The following is a 6,390-nucleotide window of genomic DNA, read 5'->3' as shown; positions in this document are numbered from 1 at the left end:
TGGACCTGTAGACCACTAACCTCCGTCACACCGGCTCCTTCAGCCCTGTCCATATCCTGCTTCTCTCTCTCATCTGACTGGGCGGAGCTGCCACCTCTCCTAAAGAATGTTCTTATTTCCATCTGGTCAATGAATTGGATGATATACCGGCACAATAGCGTTATGAGGGACACTATGACATTTAGTTTTCACTAGCATTAACTGATTATAAATAACAACATTCTATAGGGACTGAATATTGTTTTGAAATACTAGAGAGATATATCAATGCAAAGAATAGAGAGATGTCGGTAGTTATTTCTTGTATTTCGAATTTGCTAGTAGTTCACACTCTTGCTAACTGGGGACAGTTTCTAACAAAGTAGTAAACTAGCTTAGTTTTAACATAGCCCACTACAATATTCGCTTTCATTTGCCTCATATCAAGTAAACCAGATTCCACATTCTGTAACTCCTTGTACTTACAATTTCACTCCGTGCATCATTTAGGCCTACTTGAACTTCAACTCCTGACCTTGGCTATAATATTGGCTGTCGTTGACGTCGAGACGGTACTAGTGCCCGGGGTTTGTATCGTAAAGTTTGATGACAGGCTATTGGATTATAATTTGAAGGGGGAGTAAATGTCAAGTGCCTGCCCATTAATAGGACACACCTTGACCACTCCACCCACTACAGGGTTTATAAATCTCTAGCACACAACTCCAACACGGATGACCAACTCACATATGACTTTATTACAAAGTTAGGTCTAAAACAATAAAAATCACTTTCCAATTGACAACCACCCAACACAAGGTATAGAGTCTTTCCTTAATCAACAACGATACCAGCAACAACGATTTCCCCAAAGCGTCCGATCCACGGAGGGGCACGCAGTCCCGAGCAGCAACGCCGGCCAAAGCTACGTCCACAGGCGATGACAGCTGGCAGTCGAGAACGTTGGGCGTGGTGTCCGTCTTTCGCAGTCTCGGGAGGTGTTACGGAGAGCGTGGTAGAAGGCCCAACTTCCCTGTGGCCCTTTTCCAGCCGCGTTTAGAAGACAGGTTCTCGTGCCGATCCCCAGGGAAAGAATGACATACATCAGTCAGCATGCCTGGCGAACCCCCCTCACAAACAACCATTGCAGTATTATATCAGCATACAGCCAATCCAACACTCCCTATCTAAATTGGCCACAGGTGTATCCAATAAACAATTATCTAGGGTTCGTCCTGGCCTGTGACATAAACATACAAACCAGAACGCACGCACATATGTAGCATGTTAGAGTTATAAATAACTTGTCCGTGTGAGAAACAATAGTTTAATTATTATTATTTAAAAAAATGTAAGCCAATAATGCCAAATGATTTGGGGGGGCTGAAGAACATTTTAGGGGGGCTTCAGCCTAATGACGTCCCTGGGCTATAGGCTAGGCCAAGGTATCCATTTCACAGAAATTAGTTAAGTTTCTTTTCCCGTTTTTACCCCGCAACAAACAACTCCCAGAAAAAAAACTATAAATGCTTCAACTCAACCCGCCCATCATCATTCGAACTTTCATAGATCATCAATTTGCATCGCAATGCATTTCGTCGTACTTTTCGTTGGATGTGCGCTGTTTTCCGCAGGTTAGTCACAAATAGTCTACTATACCGAGGTCTACACTATCCAGTCTTTACGTGTAAACAAATATTATTGTTATTACGTTAAATCTATATGATGTATTTTTTTAAAATAATTATTACATTATTTATTATAAATGCTCCTTATAGGCCCATTTTTATTAAATATTAAAAGATTATCATCGTGTAAACCTGTATTATTATGATTGTTATATTGCATCTCCTAATGATAAACTGTCTTCATCTAAATCAGAATCTGACATTCGACGAATTCAAGTCAAGGAGAAAAAGATTGTCATTTAAACGTGCAATACGAGAACTTTCCACCGGTTATACAATGTCTATAGCCATAGGCGCCAATATACTTTATGGTTTTTGTTATCGAGTTAATAGGCGTGTGTGTTTGTGTCGGCCTCTGTCCATTTCTTAAGGTTCTGAAATGCAAATTTTCACTACGGGCGTGCGCCCGTGAGCACCAATGGAGAAAAACATAAATTGGCGTCTATGTCTATAGCCTATAGTAACTTCAGTGCTTCTTTTTTTTCTGCTCCACAGAATCCAGCAGTGGTACCCCAAATGGGAAACAGTGCTACACATGCAACGGCCAGGATTGCCTCACCACTGTAAACTGCCTGGGGGACAAGAATATCTGTTTCTCCGCTTCATGTAATGTTTCCCATGATTGGTTCTCTATTATTCCCAGATATTTTAATTCCACTCATGACAGTGCTTGTTGTTTCTATATATCAAATGATGTTTTGTGTGACAGTAAACCGAGGGAATAACAGTGCTTCTTCTTGTGCTTGTAGCTGAGGTCGCAGGCCAGAAGGTTTCCTTGAAGGGATGTGCCAGCAAGAGTATGTGTGCAGAGGCCTTGTCAACTGTACTGTCAGGCATAAGCGTCAAGCTGGACTGCTGTGACGGCAACCTGTGCAACGACGCACGGAGCCTCACCGTGAGCCTTCTGCTCTTGGTGGCCCCCCTGCTCTCTGTTGCCCTCTTCCACTGAGAAGCAGTCCAAGGATGATGCACCTCATCCAACCATCTTTCTCTGCAGCTTTCCTCTGTGCTCACAATCTGCTCATCCTCTGCCCTGTAACACCCCTCCCCATCATGATCACATCCCTTTGCCATCTTTGTTTTGTGCCTTTCACATAATGTGGTGTGTAGAGGATATTTCTTTGTGTGTTTTACATATCTCGCTCTGTTTATCATGTCTTTTTATCCACACCCATATTTGGAATGCACAAAACACCCCAACCTCCTCTCTCTCCCCTCTTCCTCAATAATCTGACTATCCCCAAAAAGTGTTCTATACTGAAGCAATTTGAAGACGCTATGCACTGTACCTAGATATCCAATTTGTAACTATTTTGAGTCGTTTAATGACAATGAGAATGTTTTGTTCAATCATAAATTTCAACATAGAACCATGTATTTCCAGGGCTTGAAATAAAATATTTGTTCTCAAACTTTTAACTAAACACATTTTTTCTAACCCTGACCTCTTTAATCAGCCACTACAACAAAGAACAGTTCCATGTTCGGAATCAGATTCAACAATACTACTGTATAGTCTTCTTCTGACATGGCATGTTTTGAAAATCTACAATTGGCATCTATTTTACCTTAACATGAGACCTCTGTCAACAAGCATGCCTTTTTATAAACAAAATTAAGTTTTACTTTGTAAATTAGCAAACAAGGCATTAAGGTTTTCCAAAAGGCAGAGTAGAGGTTACAGACAATGGGTCAAGGCAAACAGGCATGTAAGGATAATCCGCAAGAAGTCAAAGAATACAGGCGAGAGATCTAGGCACGTAAAGTGGTAATATGATTAACAGTATAAACGCTTGGTTAGAACAAAGATAGGAATAGAATTTGCAAGTGCAGGGAAATTAAGGTTTGCATTTGAATTAACTTGATAATGTAGTTCAAATGTAAACTTGTGGATTCACTGGTATTCTATTGTCACTCAGGCCAGCAGGTTTTTTTTGTGGTCCTCTAAAGGAAACAACATGATGACAATGGCAACAAACCAGGAGTTATAGTGTAGAAACTGACAGTTTTGTCAGGACACAATCTCCTGGGCAATTGTGAAAAAGGCAGAGACGTTGACAAAGTTATTGGATATAGGCTAATCAATTCAGTAATATAGGAAAAGTACAAATAATATTCAGAAGAAGCATAAAAACTATCATTTTCAGTACGACTAACACTATAAGCACAAATACCAGTCCTTAGTTAATATATTTGATGAGCTCTGGCAGTTGTATCTGTCATCTGAAGACCAAGGCCGTAGCCATGGAGTCAACATTGGAGGGGACGAATAATTTTTTTAAATGATAATTTCGGACTGCAGGCGTGGATGCCTGTCGTAGCGTAACACATTTATATTTCTATTGTAGTCGAAAAAATAGTCAAAGTTCTTAACCAATATCAAAATGTAAAACAGCACGGAAACAGCAGCAAAGTATGATGCAAAGTGTTTATTCAAATCTAACACAAAGGATTGATTCCAACAAACGTGAGTAGACCCCGGAGTCTGACTGACATTTTTATGATTATGTATTATGATTACGGCCTTGCTTTAGACCAGAGTTTCTCAAACGTTTTCTGACCAAGGACCACTTAGCCAATAAATAAAAACTTGCGATAAGAAAAAAATTAACGTTTTGAGACTGCTTGATGATCAGAGTGTTCATCAGGCACGGAGCCAGTCAGACGTTGTAAACATTCAATTTCAATTCGATTTCCACACTTAATGCGAACATTTTTGGCCATTATTTGAGCGCAGAATCGTTTTTTGAGCTTTATGTAAAATAAACATAGCGGTTTTTCATTTGGCAAAACCTTGTCTAGTGATGCCATCACTCCGGCCCTGCTCCCATCCATCCTCCCTGACGCGTATCATTACGGTTGTGCCACCCGGCTCTGCAATCAGTAGCCTATCTGAGAAAAGGTTTTGGAAAAGAGGGGTTATGGACCCAACCAACTCTATTTGGGAGGGGAGAACTCCCTCACATGGTAGGCTACAACCCTTGCAGAGGTTGTGCACAGGTTTATGCTCACCCCTAAGAGCGCTTCCTTCATCCCCACCCCTGCTGTCCACCTCTCATGTCCCCCTCCCTCCCCCACAGCTCTTGCCTGGTGTTACGTTGGCATCCTACTGGAGAGGAAGGACTTGTTCACCACTGTCCCCATGTCTGTGCATGACTGTGGCTTCTCTGGCTCAGATCCCCTGTCCTGCTATGGAACGGTACGTCAAGACATGGGAAACAGATCTAAGTAATACAATCTATGATTTACATAAAGAAGGCCATTCTGGTGCCTGATATTGTCTGAGTCATGATGTCTGTTTCTTGGATGCACTCAAGGGCTATAAACTTGGCGCCATGTCGGGTGTTCATCTATAACTGTAGATTTTTCTCCCAGCCTATAAAACTAGCCAAGGATGATGCATTCATCTTGAACCGCTTTGCCAAGGTGTTCATCCTACTCGGTAAACACGAAATGGCCATAAGGATCTGCAACATGGCGCTTAACGTGTTGCCTGACGCCGAACTCAACTGGCAGGCCTACTGCACACGTGCAAAGGTGGACCCAACCCTACCCAAATATTTTACAGTCCCCCGTAGTAGAGTGGTATTCAAATAAAGAGTAGGTGGTATTGGAGAATGACGGATCTGCTGGTCGTCCCCAGATCAACGTCACGGCCTACGTGAGGGATCTGGAGAGAGCCAAGCAGGACCAGGCTGGGATACCTGACAGGCACAATCTGACGGCGGCTAAGGCAGACCTGGAAAAGGTGCTGGTCGTCAGGCCCTGCCTACGCACACACCTGGAGATGGGACAGGTGAGAGGAGTAGAGGGCTGAGTCATGATGGCTAGTGGAAGTATTATACTGTCTGTAAGGTTCAATCGTGAAGATGGGATGGTTGGTTAATAGATTGCACAAAAGTACAGCAGAAAGTAGCCGTTGAATTGCATAGTTATTGGGTGTGACCTCTTCCTTCACATCGACATATTTGTTTATGGAAATTAGGGGTGAGTGCTTTTTGGCTGTGAAGTAACTATTGTGAAATGTGAACACCATTTACTTGATCACACACAGTTGCTATGTTGCTGTAATTTCTTCACACCTGTGTTTTACACTGTACAAAATGTCTGCATGCGAGTGGACCGCGTGGCATGTGGTTGCATGTGGGTGTTTTCTTGTTTGAGCGTGCACACACAATACCTGAATAAACAAGCAGAGTTACGTGCACCAGAACATTTGTTTAGCTATTGAAGAATGTAGCAAATAGTAAGCTACTTAGGCAAAAGTATTTCGTGTTAAACAGTGCTTGAAGTGGAGAACAGGTGTTGTATCACCCGATGCATGACTCTCTGGATTGGCACCCCTTCGCAGGAGCGCGCGCGATTCAAAGAGTGAAGGATTTCGTCCTGATATCGCAGCCAAAAGAAGGGGAGACAGAAGTCTCACATTATACCGTCTTTGTTGTTGAATTCAAGAGAAGGATGTCTGTTATCTGTGTAAATATTAAATGTTATTTTCAACACAAAATCCTTAAAATTCGTCATTCAAACGGTATACGCGAACCAACATTCTTGCTCCACGACATCGCATTCTGAGGAAATATACTCCCCCAGTATGATCATGATTATTGCTTCAAAGTATTTCACATGGCATGGCTCTTCATACTAATGTATAGGTTCAAAGGCATGCGATTTTAATGCAGTTACCCAGTGCGTATAGGGTGGGTTACTCAGACAGGTCGAA

The 6,390-nt window shown here is 42.2% G+C and overlaps 1 long non-coding RNA gene across 1 annotated transcript; it reads left to right on the top strand.

Moving 5' to 3' along the window:
* Positions 1 to 1,382: 1,382 nt before the first annotated feature.
* On the top strand, positions 1,383 to 3,079 carry LOC146300444 (uncharacterized). Its single transcript, XR_014766260.1, has 3 exons — positions 1,383 to 1,613; positions 2,163 to 2,273; positions 2,417 to 3,079. It is a non-coding gene; the product is annotated as an uncharacterized LOC146300444 (long non-coding RNA).
* Positions 3,080 to 6,390: the final 3,311 nt, after the last annotated feature.

This window comes from Hypomesus nipponensis, chromosome 2, assembly GCF_054491055.1.
Source record: "Hypomesus nipponensis isolate SF chromosome 2, ASM5449105v1, whole genome shotgun sequence".
In the NCBI taxonomy this organism is placed as follows: Eukaryota; Metazoa; Chordata; class Actinopteri; order Osmeriformes; family Osmeridae; genus Hypomesus; species Hypomesus nipponensis.
This window is presented reverse-complemented; position numbering and strand designations above follow the sequence as displayed.